Source organism: Saccopteryx leptura, chromosome 12 (assembly GCF_036850995.1).
Source record: "Saccopteryx leptura isolate mSacLep1 chromosome 12, mSacLep1_pri_phased_curated, whole genome shotgun sequence".
NCBI lineage: Eukaryota > Metazoa > Chordata > Mammalia > Chiroptera > Emballonuridae > Saccopteryx > Saccopteryx leptura.
In genome coordinates, this window is record NC_089514.1 from 1,044,758 (window position 1) to 1,067,636 (window position 22,879).

Here is a 22,879-nt window from a genome sequence, read left to right on the forward strand (position 1 = left end):
AATAAGAAGGCGCTTTGTTATTGCTGGTGGCGTTCTCTTTCCATTCGAAGCTGCGTTATCAAATAAAACGAGTACGGACACATTTCCCCGCCACTGTGATCTAATAACAGCGAGAGCTTATCTGCCTCTCAGCAAACTGCCCGTTTCTGCAGCTAGAAATGCCACAATCAGTGTGAGTTAAGACTTTTGGAATATGCTTTGAGCCAAAGAATTCAATCCCCTACGTAGCCGGCTGGGCTGCCTACGGTGCCAACGGTGATGGTCTCAGGTCTGCGGCCGTGGTCAGGGGGCCAGCCAGCAACACTGCCACGGGCACGCACATCCACACACATGCACATGCATGCACACGCATAGGCACTGACACGTGCACTGGCGTGTACACTCAGACATGCAGACCCACACACAGGCACATGCAATACACACACATGCATGCACACACATAGGCACTCACATGTGCACTGGCGTGTACACTCAGACATGCAGACCCACACACAGGCACACGCACACACATGCGTGCATGCTCACAGACAGGCACACACACACATGCACACTCACACACACACCAGCGCAGTCGTCCACACATACCAAAATGACACCAGACAGGCAGCGGCTCTGGGGGGGTGTCCTCCACAGCCTCCCACCCCCCCTGGTGATGAGTCACAAGCTGGGCTGGACAAGGCTCCCTACAGAGGAGGCCTCAGGGGTCAGGGGTTTCATCCAAATCCTCACAAGTGGGGGAGGGACCTGCTAGGGGGGCCACGAAGGGCCCCCCAGGGCGGCACTGACCCCGCAGGCGGGGACCTCTGCCCACACCAGTCTCGGGTCACAAGCGCGGAGCACACAGCGGCAGAGCGTCCTGTGGGCACAGCCAACCTAGACCAGGCCAGGCCGGACGTCAGCGCTGCCCACGAGGTGTGAGCAGGAACCCCGGCCCCCACGGAGAGAGCGAGCCCTCCCCAGAGCGAGACCGGGGGCACCCAGAGCCCCACCCCAGACACCTGCTCTCAGAACAGCGCAGAACACCGGTCACGTGACATCGCAGAAGAGGCTGGGGGGGCGGGTCAGCGAGGGCGGGTGGGGCAGCGGCTCGGGGGCTGGAGGCCTGTCCACTACACACGGTCTCACATTCTCCAAGGGAAGTCTGAAAAGTCATTCAATCTCCTTCCTGGAAAAAACTACAGGGCTGGACGTGCCTACAGTTCTTCTCACTTTGCGTGTGTGTGCGTGTGACATGTGTGTCCACTGTGTGCTTGGGTGCATATCTCCGTGTGTGCATCTGTGCCTGCACCTATCCACCTGTGTGCACGTGTGCATGGTGTACGTCACGTTTGTGCGTCTGCGTGGGTGTCTGCGTGCACGTGTGTGAACTGGGCGTGTCTGCATGTATCCCTGTATGTGAGTGCGTGTGGTGGAGCACACGAGGACCCGGGTCCTCACACACAGGACGCGTGCCCTGAGCTGGCTCGCGGCGCCACGAAGCCTCCTCCTGCGTGTGTTCCTCACTCGGCCAAAGACCAGCTGGAAATTCTCAGGCACAGACGGCCCCCACACCCCACACCCCAGCTCCTGGACATCTCGCACGGGGCAGCCCATGTGTGGGGAGCACCAGCTTGTGTCTGGAGATCGTGGGAGGTGCGGGCGTTGAGGCCGGGTCGGGAGCCAGGGCCCCGTGGAGGTGGAGGTGCGGGCGCTGAGGCCGGGTCGGGAGCCAGGGCCCCGTGGAGGTGCGGGCGCTGAGACTAGGTCGGGAGCCAGGGCCCCGTGGAGGTGCAGGCGCTGAGACTAGGTCGGGAGCCAGGGCCCCGTGGAGGTGCGGGCGCTGAGGCCGGGTCGGGAGCCAGGGCCCCGTGGAGGGGGAGGTGCGGGCGCTGAGGCCGGGTCGGGAGCCAGGGCCCCGTGGAGGTGCAGGCGCTGAGGCCGGGTCGGGAGCCAGGGCCCCGTGGAGGTGCGGGCGCTGAGGCCGGGTCGGGAGCCAGGGCCCCATGGAGGTGCGGGCGCTGAGGCCGGGTCGGGAGCCAGGGCCCCGTGGAGGTGCGGGCGCTGAGGCCGGGTCGGGAGCCAGGGCCCCGTGGAGGTGCGGGCGCTGAGGCCGGGTCGGGAGCCAGGGCCCCGTGGAGGTGCGGGCGCTGAGGCCGGGTCGGGAGCCAGGGCCCCGTGGAGGTGCGGGCGCTGAGGCCGGGTCGGGAGCCAGGGCCCCGTGGAGGTGCGGGCGCTGAGGCCGGGTCGGGAGCCAGGGCCCCGTGGAGGTGCGGGCGCTGAGGCCGGGTCGGGAGCCAGGGCCCCGTGGAGGTGCGGGCGCTGAGGCCGGGTCGGGAGCCAGGGCCCCGTGGAGGTGCGGGCGCTGAGGCCGGGTCGGGAGCCAGGGCCCCGGGCAGGGGCCCCAGCAGCACCCCTGGTCCTTCCCGGGCTATCTCAGCTCGCCCCTGGTCAGAGCCCCCCCTCACCCCAGCATGCCAGGCCTCTGGGGCTTCACGGCGTCCACTGGCCAATTACCCCTCCAGGAAACACACAAAAAACGGGACAACAACCTCAACTCTGGGTCCCCCACTTCTGTGACCCGAATCCTCCATCGATCTGTGAACGACTGCCCTAAAGAGAATCCAGCAAACTCCTCCAGACCAGGCCGGGGGTGGGACCCAGACCCCACTCCCGCCCCCTCTGGCCCCGAGAGGCGGTGGGAGGGGGTCCACTAGAAAGGGGATCGTGTTTTTCTGGAGAAAGGGCCAGGACCCCATTAGCCAGCTCGCGTCTGAAACCGGATTCTTGAGCGTTATTTTCCTATAACTCAAACACTGCGTTGCTCGCTCCCAGCCCGCTCTGGAGATGAAACGTATCCGCCCGCGGGAAAGCCCCTCGAGGCCCCTCTGGAGTTCCCTCCTGTGGCCGAGGTCCAGCGCGGCCCCTCCGGGCGGATCGTTTGCAGCCGGCCAACCGGCGAAAGGGCCCAGGGGACGCGGCCGCTTACCTTGGCTTCACATTGCCCGTGGCACGAGAACTTGCAGGCTGGAAGAGAAGAGAGAACCTGAGCTCAGTGGTCTGGGCCGCGGCACCTGGACACCCCCGAACCCTCCCTCTCAGAGGTCCTGGAGAGTCTGGCTCGAGGGCGGCTGCTCTGCCGGGAAGGCAGCCGGGGCTCCGAGGGCGTGCGGTGACGTGTGTGCAAGGACCGCGCTGTCACCGTGCTGCAGCCACGCTCAGACGGGCGGGGGTTCTGGGCACAGCGACCAGCCGTCCCGGGGAGCAGCCACGCTCAGACGGGTGGGGGGCGGGGGACGGGGGTTCTGGGCACAGCGACCAGCCGTCCCGGGGTGCAGCCACGCTCAGACGGGCGGGGGGCGGGGGACGGGGGTTCTGGGCACAGCGACCAGCCGTCCCGGGGAGCAGCCACGCTCAGACGGGTGGGGGGCGGGGGACGGGGGTTCTGGGCACAGCGACCAGCCGTCCCGGGGTGCAGGCCCCCGAACCCTTTTCCCTGAGGCCCCCGGCAGGGGAACCAGAGCGGCCAGAGCGCTGATGTTTGCCTGGAAACCAGAGCTGCTCCCGGAAGAGAGAAGGGAAACCATGGAAATGCTCGGAAGACGCAGGACGGGCGCCTCGAGGCAGCGAGAAAGCCGCACGCTCCTGCCACTGCCGGACGGCTGAGAAGCAGCCGGACCGTCGGGCTAACTCCATGACGGAGTTCCTGCCGGGGGCCCCGCCCCGGGGCCACGTGGGGACCCCAAGTGGCACATGGGCGTGTGTCAGTCCCGGGGACCGGCCAGGCAGGTTTCCAGCCGGGACCAGTGTGAATTTTCACGCCCACCCCCCGCCAGGGGCTGTAGCTGTGCCGACAGTACCCCCCATCCCCACCCCCGTGACGGGGGCGCGCAGGGCAGGCCCCCACCCCGATGTTTCCGGGCAGAACCCGCAGGACACGCTGAGGCACGAGGCACACGCACCCGCCGCCGGCCGCAGGCTCCGCGTGGACGGAGGTGACCCTCTGAGGGCAGCTGCGGCGTGAGGGTCAGGGACCTGGGTGCGGGGCGTGTCCGCTGGGGCTTCCCGGGCCTCCTATCTGGGCTGCCCTGGGCGGGGCCAGTGACCTCTCTGGGCCTGTTCCCTCCCCCAGGGTTATTGAGACGCCGCCACCTCCATTCAAGGGACCTGCTTTCACATCGGCAGGAAGCGTGTGGGGTCCCGGGAGGACAAAGCCTCAGAGGTCAGAACACACCCCCCAGAGCCGGTCAGCGTGTGGAGACACAGGCTTTCATCCCCCGGCCTTCCCTTCCCCCGTGAGCCGGTGCAGAGGGCTGGCCCCACACAGGCCCGGGCGGGGGACCGAGGCCGTGGCAGGCAGTTCCCAGACGTCAGGTGGAGCCCGGCGGGGGGTCCCTCCGCGAGATCTAGTTTCTGAATCGATCACCTGCGCCTCTGAAGTGTGTGCAAGCATCCTCGAGTCTGTGTCTTCTAATGGGAAAGGAGAGGGTCTCCCATCCGGACGGGACGGCCCCTTAGGGAAGGGGCTTCAGCCCAGATCAGAGACGCAGACGGAAACAGCAGAGCCGCCCTCTCCAGGAAGCTGGTGTCCAGCAGGGCTGCACAGAGGGGCCTCCTTCCCTGACCGCCACTCAGCACGACGCCGTCCCCAGGAAGAAGGGAGGCCACAAAAGCACCCAACCCCCCCCCCACAGCTGCCCCCCACAGGGCGCAGGCCCAGGGGGCACGACGCCGTCCCCAGGAAGAAGGGAGGCCACAAAAGCACCCGAACCCCCCCAAAGCTGCCCCCCCACAGGGCGCAGGCCCAGGGGGCACGACGCCGTCCCCAGGAAGAAGGGAGGCCCCAAAAGCACCCGAACCCCCCCCCCACAGCTGCCCCCCCACAGGGCGCAGGCCCAGGGGGCACGGCGCTCACGGTGACTCTGACGTCGGCCCCGACACCCGCTCCACAAACCCAGCACCAGCTCCCGCCCGGGCGGGGCGTCCTCCCAGCCTCGCTGAGCTGTAATTGACGGACAAAACTGTGCATGTTTAAAGCGTACAACGTGATGATTTGATACACGCAGCGCACATTGTGAAGCCCTAACCACAATCAAGTTAATGAAACACCACCGTCAGCTCAGTCTGTCGACAGAGAGCGGACCGCCCCCTTCAGCCACGGCTCGCCGCGGGGCCTGTCTATCCGGGGCCTGACCGGCAGGCCGGGCAACAGAAGGAGGAAGTCCTCTCTCCCCCTGACGGTCCTGAAGCTGGACCGCCGGCCCTCTCCTGAGCACGAACCTGGACCGGAGCCGCACGGTGGCTCTCCTGGGTCCCCAGTTCGCCGACTGCGGACGGCGGGACATCTCAGTCTCCATCACCGTGTGCACGAGCTCGTATAAGGAGCCTCTCTCTCTCTCTGTCTCCGTGCACCCCAGGGGTCTGTCCCTCTGGAGACGGAGCCCATTACCACGGTCGGGTCAGGCAGACGGAACACAGAAGCAGGTCAGGAGAGCCAGAGCCGCTCGACGGAGTCGTCACGTGTGACAGAGAGCCAACCTGTTCACAGCGACGCCCCTCCCCTCGCGGCGGGTGAGGACGAGCAGGACACAGGACAGCGTCCGCCGTGGAAGAAAGACGTCACCCAGCAATAGAAGAAAAATGACCCAGACCGGGTGGCCCGGGAAAGTGGGGGTTTCTTCTGACACACCTAATGGGTGACGACGGTGAGAACAGGCAAGGAGAGAAAGATTAACACTCTGTACGGTACCAACCGGTCTCCGTCCACGCACCCACGGGCGACCCGGGTGAGAGGCAGCGTCATGACTCACTCACGAGAGGACGGGCCGCGCGGTCAGGGGTGCCGGGAAAAACCGGCTCACTGGTGAAGGGAAAAAAAAGAAAAGACACAGAAATAACACAGATTCCAAAAGCAATCAGCCGTGAAATGGGATCGGAATGGGACCGGCAGAAATGAAAACGGGAATAAAGCCGCTCCGCGACCACAGAGACAGGAAACAAAGCAGAAACCGGATGAAGAGACGGGCGAATCCGAGCAAACCGTGCCTGGAAACCTGTGCACGCTGCTCCCGCCACGGACAGAGCGGCCCGGGCGGTGTGCCGGGGCGGCCGCCACGCGGGAGGGGCGCGAGCCCTCAGACACGGACGCGTCCGCGGGTCAGAGCCACCCAACACCGGGACACGCGAGCCCTCGGACACGGACGCATCCGCGGGTCAGAGCCACCCAACACCGGGACACGCGAGCCCTCAGAGCCGCCAACACCGGGACACGCGAGCCCTCAGACACGGACACGGACGCGTCCGCGGGTCAGAGCCGCCAACACCGGGACACGCGAGCCGCCAACACCGGGACACGCGAGCCCTCAGACACGGACGCCAACACCGGGACACGCGAGCCCTCAGACACGGACGCCAACACCGGGACACGCGAGCCCTCAGACACGGACGCCAACACCGGGACACGCGAGCCCTCAGACACGGACGCCAACACCGGGACACGCGAGCCCTCAGACACGGACGCCAACACCGGGACATGCGAGCCCTCAGACACGGACGCGTCCGCGGGTCAGAGCCGCCAACACCGGGACACGCGAGCCCTCAGACACGGACGCCAACACCGGGACACGCGAGCCCTCAGACACGGACGCGTCCGCGGGTCAGAGCCGCCAACACCGGGACACGCGAGCCGCCAACACCGGGACACGCGAGCCCTCAGACACGGACGCCAACACCGGGACATGCGAGCCCTCAGACACGGACGCCAACACCGGGACATGCGAGCCCTCAGACACGGACGCGTCCGCGGGTCAGAGCCGCCAACACCGGGACATGCCGCCGAGTGTCCCGAGTCAACAGCTTGATACTGAGAACGGATTCTTAGAAATCAAAAAAGTAAAAAGTCTGCTATTTCAAACGACCAAGGATTTAAAAGGCGAGTTGACTTAAACACCACCAGCCTCTTCTCTGTCCTGTTAGACGCTCGACGTCCGGAACAGCCAGACAGACGGACAGCTGGTTAAAGGGAGACACATGTGGATCGGTCGCCTTGCGAACGTGAGGAGCTGAGCCGCCCGTCCAGCAGGAGGGGGTGGGGTTGAGCTGGACGTCTGGCTCTGCTGCTCCCCCCACAGCCCAGGGGCCGCCCTCCCCCCCCCCACACCATCGCCGCACAATGGCTCCCTTCCCAACCAGGGGCGCCCCGGCCACGGGCAAGAATCCTGGCGCCCACCACGGCCGCGGCCACACCCCAGCATCTGGTGCAGCTGCGGCCAACATTTTTAGACGTCGTCCTGGAACTGCTATTCTTTGTGCGTCTCCAGGAGCCTTGGAAACCCCGGCCGCTGCCCCACACGCTTCAGACAGAGCCTTCTATTCAACACCCAGCACATGTTTACCGAGGGAGGGGGGGCCTCTGCTCCTCCCGCATCACACTCAAGGTTGCCGCACAACCCGAGTCCCCAGGACCGGGCTACACGTGGCGAAAGGGGCCAGGTGCCCAAGGGAGCGGCAGGCTGGCCAACAACACGGTCACAGCGTGGCCACCCCGCTCTCTCCATGGGCTGGAGGTCCTAACGACCCCCACGCCCCAGGGTATGAAGACGGCGCCGAACAGCATACACACCCCCCGCCTCACCTCTGTCCCTCAGTGCTGTGCAGCCCACGATGGCCGCACGGACGGGCAGCCCCCCCACGCCGGGGGCCCCTCACAGATGGGCAGCCCCCCCCCACGCCGGGGGCCCCTCACAGATGGACAGCCCCCCCCCCACGCCGGGGCCCCTCACAGACGGGATCTGAGACTTAGCTCTGGAGCTGCTCTCAGGTGATTACTCCTGAATGCCGTCCAGGGTCGGCGGGACCAGGAGGCTCAGCGGACACCCTCTGGAAGGCCCCACAGATGCCCGGCTGACTCCCAGACTCAGCAGTGGCTGCACTGAGACTGTCCATCCACAGAGCAAGTTCCTCCCCTCCTGTGTCAACGAGGCCGGAGCTCAGGGACGCGCCGTGCCCACACCCTCTCTGACACCCCATCTCCCGTCTCCCCGTCCAACCGGGACATCTGTCGTCTTCTTCAGAGAGAGAAGGGCTGTGACCGGGGTGGCGGGGAGACCAGGCCTGGCACAGGCTCTGCTGCCAGGACAGAGAGGTGTCCTGCCTGCCTCTGCCCTGGACGCCCGTGGGGGACCCGCCTGCCTCTGCCCTGGATGCCCGTGGGGGACCCGCCTGCCTCTGCCCTGGATGCCCGTGGGGGACCCGCCTGCCTCTGCCCTGGACGCCCGTGGGGGACCCGCCTGCCTCTGCCCTGGACGCCCGTGGGGGACCCGCCGAGGAACACGCATGAGCGCCAGCCCCTCCCGGGGCTCGGGTGATGTTCACGGCTTCATCCTCAGAGAGCGAGATGCTCTTCCGAGAGAGAGAGAGAGAGAGAGAGAGAGAGAGAGAGAGAGAGAGAGAGAGAGAGACATCAGAGCTCAAGGCAAACACGACCCCTGGCGCTTAGCTCGCTGTCTGTCACCAGGTGTCGTGAAGGGCGCGGGCCACAGGCTGTGGTGTTGACCTCACGCGGGCGCGGGGTGCCCTGGTGACGCAGGGCAGGCCGAGTGCGAGACCCCGGCAGCCGGCAGCTCGGGTCGGTGCCAACGTCTCCCCGTCTTCCCGGACATCGCTCTGGGGTCTGACTTGGGGAGGCAGGGACGCCCCGGACCCCAGCCCGCTGCCGTGTTGCCGCCGAGGCTCCGGGACCCTGGCACGTGGGAGCGGCAGCGGGTCCTGTCTGCCCACCGCCCGCCCACCACCCCACCACCCCGCACCGCGGCGTCCTGTCTTGCCGTGAAATTGATCCCAACCCCGTGCAGATGACCTGTGACCCACCGACCTCTTTCCTCGAAGGAAATGATTCGTTAGCAGCTTCCCCATGGGGACCGCCCCCCCCCCCCTCAAGCGCGCTCCATCCCCCGATGGCGTCCTCCCCGCCGGGGCTCACGCCTGCCCACCTCGGGCAGGGCCGCCAGGCGGCACCGGGACACCCGCCCGGCGTGTCACCCCCTCGCTTGGCCCTGACGGGTGGAGAAGACACGGAGACAGAGAGAGACTGGGCTCAGGCTCTTCTGGCTCCACCATGGAGGCGCTCGCTGCTGCTCGTGTCCCCTCGTAAGGCTGTGCAGCCTGAGGTCACACGTGTGCTGTCCCTGCGGAGCCCTGGGGCCACCCTCTGGGGCTGGGCCGTGGCCGGTGCTTCCCTGCAGCTCAGGGCTGCCTTTCTGCCCAGAGCGCTCACTGCCAGAGGCCGTGACCGGCCGGCTGGGGGAGGCCCACAGGTGACCTCTCTGGAGAGCAGGGTGACAGGTCTGGGTGGGGGACAGCCACCAGCTCCGTCAGAGGCTGCCTCCAGGACAGAGGAAGAGGGTCACGCACTCTCCAGAAGCAGGTGAGGGTCCCAGGGGAGAGACACCCGGGGGCTCAGGTGGGGAGGAGACCTCTCAGGAGCCCCCAGAGGCAGGGTCCGGGATGGAGGGAGGAGAACTGATGGCTCTCCGGCCCTTTGTCTCTCGTTTAATTTTCTTTTTTTTTTTTTTTTTTTTTTGCATTTTTCTAAAGCTGGAAACAGGGAGAGACAGTCAGACAGACTCCCGCATGCGCCCGACCGGGATCCACCCGGCACGCCCACCATGGGGCGACGCTCTGCCCACCAGGGGGCGATGCTCTGCCCATCCTGGGCGTCGCCATGTTGCGACCAGAGCCACTCTAGCGCCTGGGGCAGAGGCCACAGAGCCATCCCCAGCGCCCGGGCCATCTTTGCTCCAATGGAGCCGTGGCTGCGGGAGGGGAAGAGAGAGACAGAGAGGAAGGCGCGGCGGAGGGGTGGAGAAGCAAATGGACGCTTCTCCTATGTGCCCTGGCCGGGAATCGAACCCGGGTCCTCCGCCTTTGTCTCTCAAAGAGCCCCTGAGGGCCCCGGACACATTCTCACCCCAGAGAAGGCTGACAGTGCTGTGTCTTCCCGGAGGGCCACCGAACCCTGGGGCAGCCATCAGGACGTCCAGAAGGGGCCCCCGGGGAGACAGGGAATTCAGGGTGCTGCCCCAGCACAACAGAAGTCCACTAGTAAAACCCCACGAATGTCCTAGGTGGGAAAACCCCAGCCCATCAGTGACCAGATGGACAGAAGACCCTGCGTGTTCCCCAGGACCCTGCCCTCCACCCCCCCTCCGCTCTGTGCAGCGGACCCACGACCCCATCCCCCACTCTAGGGTTCAAGGAAAACAAGAAATGTCGTTCTCGCCCGACCAGGCGGTGGCACAGTGGATAGAGCGTCAGACTGGGACGTGGAGGACTCAGGTTCGAGACCCCGAGGTCGCCAGCTTGAGCGCGGGCTCATCTGGTTTGAGCAAAGCTCACCAGCTTGGACCCAAGGTCGCTGGCTCAAGCAAGGGGTCACTTGCTCTGCTGTGGCCCCCCGGGGTCAAAGCACATATGAGAAAGTAATCAATGAAAAACTAAGGTGCCACAACAAAGACTTGATGCTTCTCATCTCTCTTTCTTCCTGCCTCGGTCTGTCCCTATCCCTCTCTCTGTCTCTCTCTCTCTGTCTCTGTCACACACACAAAAAAAGAAATGTTCCCACTTGTCCATTGTACCAATGTGTTCATGTACAAGCACCAAAAAAACAAAAAACAACAAAACACCCAGCACGTCCCCCGGATCACTGGTGCCCAGCGAGGCTGGTGGCTGCGTTCAGCGCCAGGACAGAGGCCTGACACCCGGCCGAAGGGGCTGTCACACACAGAACCCTGACGCTGAAGGCCAGGAACCGGCCGTTTGTAAACTCTGGTAAAAGACCAGAAGGTGGAAACAGGTCGCCTGCGTTTGGGAGACCAGAGGACAAGCCCCGTGTTCCGTCTCCCCCACGGTGGCTCTGCTGCTCCTGGGAGTTTCCTCAGGGGCTGGTCTCTGTGTAAACATAGCTGGTGCCCGCCCAGCAGGGGGCCCGGGGGGGGGGGGGAGGGCAGGGGGGGCGGCTACGAAGGGGAATTCCGGGATTCGGCTTCTGGAAACTCCCGAGAGGCTTTCCCTCTGTTGTGCGTGTGGTGCTTTGCTCTGCTTTGGTTTAATCAGCGAAAGAACGGTAAACACGGACTCACCTCGGCAGGAGATCCCCGGACCGGCGATGATCTGTTTGCAGACCCCACAGACTCTGGCTTTCCGGAAGACCTTGTTCTTAAAGCGGTGCAGGCTGGCCGTGGGGTCTTCCGGCTGAAAGAGCGAAGGGAGGGAGGGTCAGCGCTCCAACGCCGCGCCCCTGCGCTCTCCTCCCCTCTGCCTCTGGGGGGGGGGGGGTGATAAACCACGCAGAGTCGTGCTGGAGCCAGAGCAGGAGCCTGACCCGGCACACGGGGGGAAGGAGTCACCCTGCCAACGCCGGGGGTGCCCAGGGGGGTCTCGGGCGCCCGGGCGGCCTCCCCGATGCCGGAGCCCCTGGCGAGAGCGCCCACCGCACAGCCTGCGCGTCCCCTCTCCAAGGGCGTCGCGACCCCGCGCTGCCTCCGGGATCTCGCTCCAGCTCCCAGGCTGGAGGCTCCCCGCCACCCGCTGCCGCGACAACGCAATCCACAGGCCTCCCCAGCATTTCAACGCTGTGCCTTCCGCAGGACACGATGAACAAACAGCACCGCTTCCGTGCGGAAGACGCTAGCTCGTGGGCTCCCGCGGCCCCGCGGCCTCTCTGAGGTGAAGGGCACCCCGCTGAGAAGGAGAGGCGGTCAGGAGACCAAGAGCAGCGTGGTGAGACAGGCAGGTCCCTCCCGAAAGCCTGGGGCAGCGTCGAATCCGCCCACACGCAGGAGAAGACAAGCCCCTCGCTACCGAGGGGACCCATGTGTGCGGACGCGAGGGCCCACCGCCGTGGGACGGTCTCACACAGATTCGAGCTGCCCTGGAAACCACATGCCCGTCCCTGAACCCGTTTCCTGACACGTGACCATGTGGCCACTCAGTCACCGACAGCCACACGGATTCTCCGCGGCCGTCCCTCGCTACCAGGGCCACTAACATTCGCTGGGAAGAGGCACCGCTGTCCAGAGGGTGAAACAAGCGGTGGTGGTACAATCACTTTGGGAAAACTGTCAGACAGTCTCTTCCATCCTTATGTCGACACCAACCCTTTGACTCCACAATTCCATTCCTCCAGGCACTACAAAAAAACCCAAAAAACAAAAAACCAAATGTCCACAAAACTCCGGCCAGAACAGTCACAGCCTCCTGATTTAAAGAACCCAAATATCCATCACAAAAAACCAGGATGAACTAACCACAGTCCACGTATACAATGGAAACACTGTTCCACACACACGAGAACAAACTGCTGATACATGTAACGTCCGCGGGCGAACATCAAAAGCGTTACTATGTCGAGTGCAAGGGAGCCAGACGAGAGAGCAGGCCGTGAATGGTTCTATTTATGGGACGTTCGCGAGCCGGCAGGCTAACCTCGCCAGCTCCTTGGAGGCAGGAGCTAATGAGGTGAGCTCCGCGGCTGCCCCAGATTCTAGCAGCAACCCAGTCTCCCGGGCGGGCGCAGAGAGGGAAGGGGGGGGGGAGCAGCACACTCCCTCCCCGGGTCATGGAGGAGCTCAGGGTCCCGGCAGCACAAGACAGCGAGAATTCACTGACAAGAGAGCCCCGGACTACAGGGCGCTGCCTAGAGCACTCGACATCTTCGTAAAGCTCCCCCCCCCCGAAGCATCCAGCTGAACACGGACAGGCACCCGCAGGTGGCGTGTAGGCGTGCGCACGCACATGTGTGTATGAGGGAGCTTCCCGAGGCTGGGGAAAGAAACACCAGCCAGGATTGGAAGAAACGGTGCTCGGTGCCCACCCAGAGCGGAGAATAGTGCCTGTTCCCTCAGCATTGCCTAGAGAACACAGCAGGACTTCGCCTGCACTGCGGGGGGTTCATGAACTCTCGACGGAGGAGCACGGCTTCTCTCCAGCCTAGATCAAACCCTCTCCAAGTCACCTAACCGCGGTCCGGAACAAGGCAAGAAGAATCTGCAAAAATTACAAAGTATCCATGCAGCACCTAATAAAGTAAAAATCCACAATGTGTGATATCCGATCAAAAATGATCGGACGTGCAAAGCGGCAGGTAAACACAGCCCATGAGGAGAAACCAGCACCTGAAACGGATCCCCAGCGGACAGCGCAGAGGACATTACGGGGTGGGGATGTGATGACCACGGTGCTCTGTCTGTTCAGACGGTAAACAGAGACCTCGAAGGTCTAAAAACCTCCAAATCAAACTTCTATGGGGGAAAAAACCCTGTAAAACTCAGAGGTCAACATGCACCGGGTGGGATGATTAGAAAAGGAGACCCTGCAGGAGAAAGATTAGCAAACTTGAAGACATCACAACGCAAACTTCCCACAACAAAGCCCAGAAGGAAGAGGGAGCCTAAGTCCCTGAACTGATAAACCAGCACAGAGCATCCGTGAGCCACTTCAAGGCAGGGGGGGGGGACCATTTGGAAAAATAATGCCTGAAACTTTTCCAAACTACAAACCCAAGAAACCACAAATCCCAAGGCGTGAGAAGACAGGGCGTCGACAAAGCGCGGAGAGAAAACATCTGCCAATCTAGAATTCTGCGCCCAGGAAAAAACACCTTCCAAAAATGGAAGTGAAGCAAAAGATTCTTCAGGTCTACACAAGCTTCGGCCGTTCCTCCCTGGGCTGACCGTCCTTGTCCTTTCCCCGCTGTCCCCGCTCTCTGCCGGGGACATCGAGTCTCCGCCGTGACCACTTCTAGTCCCGCCCTCCCCTGCGCTCTCAAGCTCCTCCGCGGTCCCGGCGGTCACGTAGCTCCTGGTGTTCTCGTTGGTCTTGCCAAGCCCGGCAGAAGAGGGGCAGTGTGTCCTGCACACACAGCTCAGCCACCTGCAGTACCAGGTCTGGGACCCCGGGCAGGTCACAGAGGTTACCCTTCCCCTCCTGTCTATCGGTCAGCGACCAAATGCCAAGCCAGGGGCCAGCCGTGAACGCTGGCCGCAGAGACTTTAAAACAGCTCCCCGAAGCCGCACCCCAGACCCATTCGAGTCGAGTCTCCGGAGGTGGGGCCAGAAACGAACCTTTTCAGAACCCCCCCCCCCCGCGTGACTTGGACCTGCAGCCGGAACCGAGAGCCACCCTGGGTGGCAGATCACACTGTAAGGACCTGGTCTACATGCCAAGGGAGGGACCCTTGCTCTGGGCGCCTTCACGTGTGCGTTTCTGGTTTCAAGAGGTCGTGCCCGCTGGGCGGGTGGGCGGGGCTCCCGGGCTCAGGGCCGGTTTGGTGTGGACGGAGCTGCTGTCCTGAATGGGGCTCCTGACATCGGCCGGACCCACCCGTGCCGTCTCCATGGTCCTCGGCGTTCCACAAGCAGGATGGTCCGGCGTGAGACCAAGACCACAGCGCGGAGGGAGGAGGAGGGTGGGCTCAGGCCCCGCCCACGCTGACAGGGGGCGACATTCAGGCCCCGCCCCTCCCACGCCCATGCTGACAGGGGGACATTCAGGCCCCGCCCCCCACGCCCACGCTCAGACAGGGGGGCATTCAGGCCCCGCCCCTCCCACGCCCACGCTCAGAGGGGGGGCATTCAGGCCCCGCCCCTCCCCGCCCACGCTGACAGGGGGGCATTCAGGCCCCGCCCTCCCCGCCCACGCTGACAGGGGGGCATTCAGGCCCCGCCCTCCCCGCCCACGCTGACAGGGGGAGGCATTCAGGCCCCCCCCCCCCCCGTCGCCCTCCCTGGTTGGCACAGACGTTCCCCCAAAGATTTCGGTCCCTTGTCTGTGAGCCGTCTCTCCTGTCGGCCCTGCCCCTTCCCAGGGCCAGGACACGGGGTCCTTGTCCCTCCGTCCTCTGGGGGCCCTGCACGGCGCCTGCACCCAGTGAGCTGGGGGCCTCAATGAATATTTGTTGACCGAATGAATTGGTCACAGTCTGTGGGCCAAAGCAGGACACTGCGACCTTTTCTTCTTCGTCAATACTTTTATTCCACGCAGGGAGAAGGGGGCTGTGTTCCTGGGGTGTCTTCTCAGGTTCTCCCGCCGCCGAGGGCCCCCCCCCCCGGGAAGACAAACCAGGAGACCACAGCAAGCTGCTGCACAGCCGCGGGGAGGCTGAGCCCCTTTGCCCGGCTGGACGCCCGAGGACTCCCCGCGGACAGCGGACAGCGTAGTGACATCTGCTCCCGGCGTCTGCACAAAACATCCCCGCTGGGGACGGAGGGGAGGCCGGGTGAGAGAGCCTTTGTTCTCACCTGAGACCTGCTTTCCGTCCTCCCCAAGAGGTGGGGCCGTGGGCGCGGGGGAGGGGCAGCCTCCAGCGGGCTCAGCTCAGGAATCTAAACGGCATTTAATTGTCTGGAGCAGACAGTTGGCACGGAGAGAGCAAGGCTGCGGGGTCCTCGAAGGCTCCCTGAGCGGGTGCGCGGCAGTTAATGCCATTCTTGACGCTGAGGGTTTTGGTTTGTTTTTCGTTTTTTTCTTTTTTTAGAAAGAAAAAAACCTCTGCAAATTTGAGCGAGGAGGTTCCGGACAAGAGTGCAGAACAAGGAACCCTCGGCTTCTGCAAACACGCCCGGGGACACAGGCCTCCGGGCTGGGACCTCCCAGCTACCTCCCGGGTGACAAAACGGTTCCCCACACAAAAGCTGTGTCAGCACCACCCAAGCCACGTCCTGCCCTCGGGACAGAGGGTTCGAGTGTGTGTTCTGGTACCAGGGGCACTTCAGCGGCGGTCCAGGGAGGCAGACACAAACCAGCTTGACTCTGGAGTTACAACGGCCCCCAAGACTTCCCACTCGGGCAGAATGGGCCCCAAAGCTCCGGGGTGCTCCTGCCTGGAGACACGCCCACCCCCTGGCAGCCACAGGACCCTGAGCGCAAGGACCCCTTCCCCCCCACACACACACTCCATACTTTGTCCCCAACGCCCCAGCAACAGCGTTTGGCTGATAAACTAAACATCAGGAACCAGCTACAATTCAAAGTGATGGAAAGCAGCTGACATTTTGACTTTTCTCACTCACTCCTCAGACCCTCACAGAAGTTTCCAGGAAAATGGATATGATACAGGCCTAATGATCAGACTCAAAGAAAGAGAGGCTGGAGCTGGTGGGGAGGCGCCTCCCCCTGCAGCCCCCGCCCCCGCCCTCATCTGCTAGGCTCAATTCCGGCCTGCAGAGGTTGGTCCCATGAGCCCGGAATGTAACGCCTGGTGAGCCCTAGTGTGTCTGCACAGAGCTGAGCGCCCTTTTCTTTGCAAGAAGCAGGGGCAGCACAGAGAGTCCGCCTAACAGCCAATGCGTAAGGACTCCGTTCCTCCTTCCGCAGGAATGGAGTCCAGGGAAGCGTGTTCAAGAGGCAGTTGGATTAGAAAGTTAAGCCTCAACTGTCTCCCACTCCGGGGGGGCTCACCAAGGCGCCCCCGCCCACTAGGCAAGCCTCCCACTCCTTGTCTCTCTCTCCTGCCTGCACAAACAAGAGAACACAAGCACTCACGCGGGCACAGACAGGACACGCGCACTCCCGGACCTGAGCACACACGGGCACGCGCGCAGGCTTGCCCCAGCGCGCAGAGACAAGGGTCTGAGCGCGCACCGGCCGCGCGCGCACGCGCGCACCGGTCAGAAAGAGCCCCTTGGAGCACCGGGAGTCCCCCCTCTCCACCCCCTCCGAGCGCCCACTCACTTGGCGCCGGCGCCGGCGCGCCCGGGCCCCGCGCGCGCATCCTCCAGGAGGCCCCCGGGTCAAGGCGCGCAGCCTCATGGCCGCTCCCCGCGCCCGCGGAGAGCCCGACGGGGCCAGGCGAGGACGGCGACGGGCGCTGCTGACCCTCTGGCCGCGGTGCCCGGCAGAGGTGCCTCCCTGGCCGCTGCGTCTGAGAGTCCCAGGAAAAGTTCGGCGCTTGGAGGCCCGATCCGACGCGGCTGCCACCTCCACTTCCAGTCCGCAGCCAGAAGTCAGATGCAGTGAACAAAAGCTAGGCGAGCCAGTGAGAGCAAGGTCCCCCGGCGAACCTCCATCTGACACGAATTAGCCCTCCCTCCCCCGCCCCGGACCGCAGCTCCAGAGAGGACGCACAGGCTTCTCAGCCAAACCCAGGGCGGGTGGTGCAGGAACGCCCCGGGCAGGGGTGGGGGGCAAGCCTTCCGCTCCGACTGGATTCCCCGCGCCCTTGGCTAGGGTGCCGCCTGTGTAGGATTTCAGACCTCTCCAAGAACGCAGTCTCAGGGGCTTGAAATCAAGACCCACAAACTCTTTGGCTTGAGGATTCTGAACCGAGAATGCGCCCCGTCACTCTGCATGGGCAGTGGCCAGTGTCACCGGGGAGCTGCGCTGATAGCCAACTGTGGGTTTGCAGTGAGAGTGGGAGAGGGAAACTCCCAGGCCGGAAGGCTTTCCCCCCAGTCTCCCGCTGCAACTGGGGACCACAGGGAGGGATGAGGTCCTGCTGGGGCTCCAGCAAGCTCAGAGCAAGGGAATGGGGACCTCTCCCTGGGTGGGGGGACCCCAGCCCCCGCCCCATCCTCACCATCTCGATGACCACCCAGCTCCCTGAAAACAACCTGCCATTTCCAGACCCCTTTTCCTCTCTGGGTCTGCAGTTTTAGAAGGAAATTTCAAGCCTAGAGTGTGGGAGGTAAAGGTGACCCTCGTGGCCAGAGCAGGTGGTCACATGACAAGGGAGGCAGCCACCTGGGAAAGTGGAAGGGTCACTCTGCCTGAGGGACAGCCCCAGGGGAAGGGTGGGCGTGACCCACAGAGAGCACAGCTCTCCTCTCTGCCCATCAGACCGCCCAGGGCGAGCTGTCACCGGCTGTCCTCAGGGGCTGTCCTCAGGGGCTGTCCTTAGGGGCTGTCCTCAGGGGCTGTCCTCAGGGGCTGTCCTCGGGCTGTCCGCACAGGCAGGGTCGTGAGCGGCACCGATGGGGGGAAGGGAAGGCTGCCACGATCCTGGACCTGTCTGCTGAGGCCTCGCACCACCTTCTGTGGGGGGTGCAGTGGCCCAGTGAACTGACCGGCCTCAGCGCCCAGCCCGGGTGCCGACCTGGTGACCCGTGTGAGGCACCCACAGCTCAGGCCCATGTCAGCTGAACACCCCGACTTCAGATCTCCTTCTCTGCTTGCAACTCCAATGTCTGCGCTCCGGAGCGCAGTCTGGGTGGGCCGGACCAGAGCCTTTATGGTTAACACATGTGCGAATTCCAGGCCTGGATTCCGGGCGGCATTAACCTCTCAGGGTCTGGCGCGGAACACCCGGCTTTCCGTTTCTGTGGCAGAACCCCGCAGAACCCCGAGGAGGAGCGCGCCGTGCCGGCCGCCGCCTCGCCCAGCACCCTCCAGCAGCATCACCATTCGTCTCCTGCGTCCATTCATTCGCCTCCGAGAGTCGCCAGTACCCACTTTATCCACGGGGTACTCAGACCCCAGTGTCTGCAGACGTCCCTCAGCCCGGTGTCTGCAGACGTCCCTCAGCCCGGTGTCTGCAGACTCAGCCCCATGCCCATGATGACAGGAGTCCTGAGGACCTGAGTCACATTCGTGTCTCTGTCCCCAACGTCGCCGATGAGACGAGCACAGGGCAGTGTGGGCAGGCTGAGCCCCAAGCACCTCGTTCCGCTGTCTGGGGGCACATGGTGCCAATCCCCTCCCCGGGGTCCACTGGGTTCAGCAGAAGGACCCTGATCCTGCATACAGCAGGCAGGTAGCCCCCGGCGTGGGGAGGGCTGTGCGGGGCCCTGGGGGAGGTCATGCAGAGCGCAGGCCTGCCAGCTGGGGGGGCTCCCCGATCTCCCCCTTACTGAAAAGGTACAACATCCAGCAAGTTCCCACACTAATAATAAACCCCGTGCATGTGGTGCACGCACCTCACAGGCGGTGACAGCACTCGGGGTCCTCACACCAGCAGGTGCGAGTTAGCCACCGGGACATGGTCTCTGGCTGCGGCCCCGGTCACTGCAGCCTGCAGAGTGAACCTCCCAGATGCAAACTGGGAACCCTGCCGTGACACCCCACTTTGCCACCCTCACCCCTCTCTCGCCCCCCGGCACGCACACACACACACACACACACACACACAGCCCCGCTTACAACACAGGCTCCTCCTGCTCTGCGCCCTGCGGACGGCTGGCCCACACTGGGCTTCTCCGCTCTCCTTTCTGGCTGAAAACAGGTGCCTATCTCAGCTCAGCTGCAGACCTGCCTCCGGCCGCCTCCCCCGCTTGCCCGCACCCGGCTCATCATCCTTGGGGCACGGCCCTGAAGTGCAGTCATCCGCCTGGCCTCGGGCCTCCGCCTGCAAGTCCTAACCTTTGTCTGGGGTTTTCCACACACGGAGAAGAGCGGGCCGCTGAGCACTGGGGCGACACTGCTGACTCACAGCCGGCCTCAGGTCGCCCCTGAGGGCTTTGGGGGCAACTCGGCCTGCGGAGCCAGAAGAAACGGGGCAGGTGGGGAGCCGACTCCTTCGGGCTCAGACGGACGGCTCCAGCGTCACCAGACGTCCCCTGCGAGGGGCTGCCGGCCCAGCCTGCCCCCCAAAGGCCAAACCCTCCGTGCCTCTCAGAGGCCCAAAGCCTGCCTCTGACTGTTGGGTCCCCGAGACCAAAGCGAGGCTCTTCCTGCAGGGGGTGGACTTCAGGGGCACTGGACTCCAGACTGAGGACTCGCTCTGGCACGGGGCCAGAGGATGGTGTGGGTCCCGCCCGAGTGGACACCGAGCCGTCCACCTCAGAAAGGAGGAAGCAGCCCTGGCCAGAGAGCTCGGGAGGTTAGAAAATCTTCTTGAAGTGCAGAGGTGGCTGGTTCGATCCCCAGTCAGGGCACATAGAGGAACAGCTCAATGTTCTTCTCTCTCTCTCTCTCTCTCTCTCTCTCTCTCTCTCTCTCTCGCCCTTCCTTCCGCTAAAAATCAATAAATAAAAATTAAATAAAAAAAGTAAGAAGGCCAGTCTCACCGGCTGCTGCCCGTTCCTGTCTGTGCTCCTGGCAGGCGCGGAGCTCACGGTGCCTCAGAAAAGAAACCCTGATGCTCCCAGTCTCGCCCGCCTCCGGGGAGAAGCTCCATGGGCCGGGGTGGAGGCCCGAACAGGACAGAGCAGACGAGTGGGAATTGAAACTGAGATTTCTCTCTGTGCTGAGAGGGCCCAGGGGCGGGGACCACCCGCCAGCCTTTGCTTGTCTTCCCCTTAGAGGCCTGAGCCCCCCACCCTCCTGTCCACCGGACCCCTGCTCCTGACAAGAGTCCCAGACCGAGCAGGAGTGGACAAGCAAGCCACTAACTACCCTAACTGCCCCGTCCTGCCCTGACTACCCTCCGAACAGGAGCCAGGGGCAAAGGAGTCAGAGCCCTCTGTCCAGTCCTCGGGGACACGAGGGTCAAAGATGTCCGGGGGCTGGCCCTCCACGCCCCCCCCCACCCACCCAAGCATCTCTGCACCCGCACTGACTCCCAGCTCACACAGAAAAACAGGAATTAGTTAGTTCCTGAGCAAAAGTGCAAGACCTACAATTGTGGGGTGGTTTCTGCTGCTTTCAGCATGGGGTACCCCCCGCCCTGTGGCCAGAGGAACACCCACTTCCTGCTGGCACTGCTCCGCACTGATTTCAAGTGAAGCTGGGTCACTTAACTCAGAGAAAATCTCCATGGTTGGCTAGGCCTGGGCATGGGCCTCGAAGTGCCCACCGACGGCAGGGTGCCCGCCACGCCCCTCACCCCAGAATCCTGGTTCTGGGAACGTTCTCCTGTTTCTCAGAGACAAGCAGGGGTCTCTGCGGCCACCGGTGGAGCGGGGCAGTGAGGACAGGGACCCACACGTGTTTCTGATTACGAAATGAATACTTTTATCAGCGTCACGATACTTATACATTTCTTTTCATCATGTGGTTACCAGATCTTACAACCAACCGACCCTGTCTCATTTTACAGATAATAAAGAAATTCTTAAAATGTCAATTTTTTTTTTTTGACAGAGACAGAGAGAGAGGGAGAGAGAGAGATGAGAAGCATCAATTCTTTGTGAGGCACCTTAGTTGTTCATTGATTGCTTTCTCATATGTGCCTTGACCGGGGGCTCCAGCAGACTGAGTGACCCCTTGCTCAAGCCAGCGACCTTGGGCTCAAGCCAGCGACCTTGGACTCAAGCCAGCGACCTTGGGGTCATGTCTATGATCCCACGCTCACGCTGGTGAGCCTGCACTCAAGCTGGAGACCTCAGGGTTTCGAACCTGGGTCCTCCGCGTCCCAGTCCGACGCTCTATCCATTGCGCCACCGTCTGATCGGGCAAAATGTCAACGTTTCTGTTCACGCCTCTCACCACTCAACTTACCCATCTCGTAAGGCGATGAATCCACAGATACGTCCCGACCGTTCGATGACGTTCAGTGTTGGCTCTTAATGATCCAGAAGCAATTGTTCACAGAAGCCCCACCCGAAGCACTTCAGTAAAGTCAGCTCACGCCACCAAGCCGGGGTACAGAACAGCACGTTTCAAGTTATTCCGCCAGCCTGGGCCGCGGGCATTCCGACCAACAGAGCAGGTGGACAGTGACAGAGGCTACCCCAAGGTAATCAGTTCACACCCGCTGGGTTGCACACCTGGGACCCACAGCGTCCCGCCAACTACCCCTTAACTAAGATACATTTTAAGTAAAACGAGTAGAAGCAAAGGTCAGGGAAGCGTGCGGCCCGTTTGGTTTGAGCAGGTACACATTGTAGCGAGGAAGGCAGGAGGCAGGACCGGAATCCCGGTGAAGGGTTTTGTTTGCATTCCCCGGTGATTATCTCACACCCTGAGATGAAGGAAGATTACGTGAAGGCAGGACGAGGAAAGAGGCCGCGGACTCTGGGTTTGGGTTAAAAAAAAAAAGTGGGAGTTCACGAGTTCGAAGGCGTACGACGGTCCTCTCCACCCTCCTTTGCGACGTCCGGGTTATTCCCATCCCAGCACGGGGGCTCCTGGTGTGGCGTCCGGGGTCTCAGCACCGTCACCGCCCCGGCAGGGCAGACAGAGTGACACACCTGGGCCACCGCCCGTCCCTGCTCCAGGGGCATCTCCATGTGCGGTGGTGGTGGTGGGGCACTCGGGCCGTACAGCACACGGGCTGGACACGGGCTTCCCCGCACACGTGTCCCCCGGGACACACAGTGCTTCAGAAATGAGGCCCATATTCAGCGCAGACAGACGCCAGGTCACCAGGCCACACCCTGCGGTCACACCCTGAGGTCACACCCAGGCTGGGCCCTGGAATGCATATCTGCTGCTCTTTGACCGCTGATCAGCTGATCAACTGTGATTCACAGCACCCACCCACCTGTCTGGCCGCCCATCCACTCACCCTCGGTCCCCGTGGGGCTGACCCAGATGACCGGAGCTTGAAGGGGAAGGTGCCCCACTGAGGAAAGAGGTACGGGCTGGGCCGCTGACACAGGGACTCCGCAGAGGGACAGGGCGTCCACCACCATGGCAGCAGCGGGAAGCCGGAGGCTGACCCCCAAGTCGGGATGACCTCCGGTGACCTGGGAATTAAGGAAGGAAGGAGCAGGCTGCTGAGAGAAAAGGGGCCTGTCTGGAGCAGAACTCCCGGGGCACCAGCTCCAGAGAGCACGGGGAACTCAGACCTGCTTCTGCAGAAATCGAGGCAGGGCGGGGAGCCTGCACCTGCCTAACCGTGCTCCTGAGGTCTCCGGCACACGAGCACAGGGTCCCAGGGGCCGCCTCCTGCCCGATCAGCTGGGGGTCAGGCCCACAAGGTGCAGCTGCTGTGTAAGAAGTCGGCCAGGCAGAGGCCAGGGACACCGGCCAGGATTGAGGCCCTTAAGACAAGGTCCCTGTCCTCAAGAAACCTCCATCTGACTGCAG

At 63.3% G+C, this 22,879-nt stretch overlaps 1 protein-coding gene across 6 annotated transcripts in view; it reads right to left on the reverse strand.

The window, feature by feature from the left end:
* The window catches only part of TNS3 (tensin 3), a 146,098-nt gene that overhangs the window by 107,700 nt on the left and 15,519 nt on the right, over positions 1-22,879 (reverse strand). For 2 of the 6 annotated variants that reach the window (XM_066354230.1, XM_066354228.1), the window contains exons 1-2: positions 11,115-11,226; positions 2,966-3,003 (exon numbers count right to left, since the gene is read on the reverse strand). The gene's annotated coding sequence lies outside the window, so the exon portion shown is untranslated. Of the gene's footprint in view, positions 1-2,965; positions 3,004-11,114; positions 11,227-22,879 lie in introns of those variants that run through there. The other 4 variants (XM_066354229.1, XM_066354236.1, XM_066354235.1 and 1 more) reach the window with 2 other exon arrangements.